We start from the raw sequence: 2186 nt of genomic DNA, 5'->3' as shown, positions 1-2186 counted from the left end.
CATGTAAGCAAAGTTAACAGCGATAACAAGGTATTTCTTTTCATTTCTTTAAAGTGTTTTATGCATCGTCTGTACGTAGTCATAATTTAGCTCATAAATAGACCGACTACGAATAAACCACGTTTAGCCCAGAAATAACCATGAATTTAATTACATGTTGTTTTGCCAAAATTATTTGTGAGATGTATGATATTTAATAATGTAAACAAAGTTCAAAGCAATTAAGGTATTTTGTTTCATTTCTTTAAAGTGTTTTATGCACCGTCTGTACTTAGCCACTATTTAGCTTACAAATAGACCGACTACGAATAACCCACGTTTAGCCCAGAAATAACCATTAATTTAATTACATGTTGTTTTGCCAAAATGATTTGTGAGATGTATGATATTTAATCATGTAAACAAAGTTCAAAGCGATTAAGGTATTTTGTTTCATTTCTTTAAAGTGTTTTATACACCGTCTGTACTAGCCACTATTTAGCTTACAAATAGACCGACTACGAATAACCCACGTTTAGTCCAGAAATAACCATTAATTTAATTACATGTGGTTTTTGCCAAAATAACTTGTGAGATGTATGGTATGTCATTGTAAGCAAAGTTAACAGCGATTACAAGGTTTGTTTAATTTCTTTAAAGTGTTTTATGCACCGTCGTACATATAGCCACTATTTAGCTCATAAATAGACCGACTACGAACAAACCATGTTTAGCCCAAAATAACCTTGAATTTAATAAAATTTTGTTTTTGCCAAAATAACTTGCAAGAATTATGATATTTTATCAGGCATGCAAAGAAAACGTGACTTTATGAATGAAAACGTTATTATTCGCTTTGCGTCAAACCCTGTTGCTGAAGGAGACGGACCGGAGCTCCGGCAAGGTGTGTTGTGGACCTGAGGAGGCGGAGCTGCGCTCCGGTGCGCTCCGGCCCAATTTAACCTATTTCTTCCACTAACTGAGGTATCCTTCCTCCTTTGCTGTCTGCCTGGTATGATTTTATTGGTCATCTAGGAATAATTTTCACTTTATCTTACTTAATGGGGCGCAGCGCAAACCCGTTGGCCTGTGACATCCCACTACCGCGAGATCTATTCAAAAGCATACTGTAGGCCTACTGTCTCGCGGTGCTAAGACGTCACATGCCGTCCGATCGGGCTGCGTGGCGCCGCAAGTCGTCAAACGAGCGCTGAGCATTGAGTCAAATAAGACACGCGTCAGAAAATTACCGAGGTCCGGGCGGCCATGCCCTTTTTTGCCTCAAAATGCAGAAAAATAATGTTTTTAGTAAGGCATGTTTGTTAAAACTAGTTATATTTCCTATTTAAACTAAGTCCTGGCTTAAGCTTATAAAGACCCCGCAAAAACCCTGCTACAGCTCCTGAGGGGGTGCTCTCACTATTCACATGTAAATAAAATGGTTAGAAACCGGTTTTTCTGGTTCTCATTGCAGGACTGTGCGGGGGGAGGGCATTCTGTTTCCATGTGGAGACATTTAACAAACACATTTGATATACACCAAGTTCCAGATTACAACACCAAAAACACATCACGTTTGATAGCAGTGCATGTAGGCCCTACTTATTTGAGTATATTGATAGAGTAAGTATTATGTTGGACACTATTTTGGATATCAAATTGTCCTTTTCTCCAGACAAATAAAACACTGATGTGCATGTCTATAGATCTTATCTAAAGAGTCATTGCTATCATTTTCACTTTTGTGTTGGGTTAATTCCCTGACCAGACCTCTGTCATTTTCTTACGCTCGTCTTATAATTTGACTCAACGCTCAGCGCTCGTGTGGCTTCTTGTTGCGCAGCGCAGACCAATCGGCATGTGACGTCTAGCTATAAGCAGAGGTGGGACAAAGTCATTGTTATGCAAGTCACAAGTAAGTCTTTGCCCTCGAGTCCCGAGTCAAGTCATGTCAAAGATGAGGCAAGTCCCAAGTCGAGTCAAAAGTCAAAGCCAACAAGTCTCAAGTCGAGTCCAAAGTCCTACCATTTTAGTTTCGAGTCATGTCAAGTCCTCTTACAACAGAAATAAAATGCATGCTGTGGACAGGTGGAGGGAGGCCCCTATACTGCATTGCTTTTTCAACAGATCAAATTGGCCATGATGCCACCATGGCTGAAAACTCGCTCCACTGTAGCACTAGAAGCAGGCACTGCCAAGGCTACTTG

Source organism: Paramisgurnus dabryanus, chromosome 23 (genome assembly GCF_030506205.2).
Source record: "Paramisgurnus dabryanus chromosome 23, PD_genome_1.1, whole genome shotgun sequence".
In the NCBI taxonomy this organism is placed as follows: Eukaryota; Metazoa; Chordata; class Actinopteri; order Cypriniformes; family Cobitidae; genus Paramisgurnus; species Paramisgurnus dabryanus.
The sequence above is the reverse complement of the archived record's forward strand: the minus strand, read 5'-3'. Positions refer to the sequence as shown.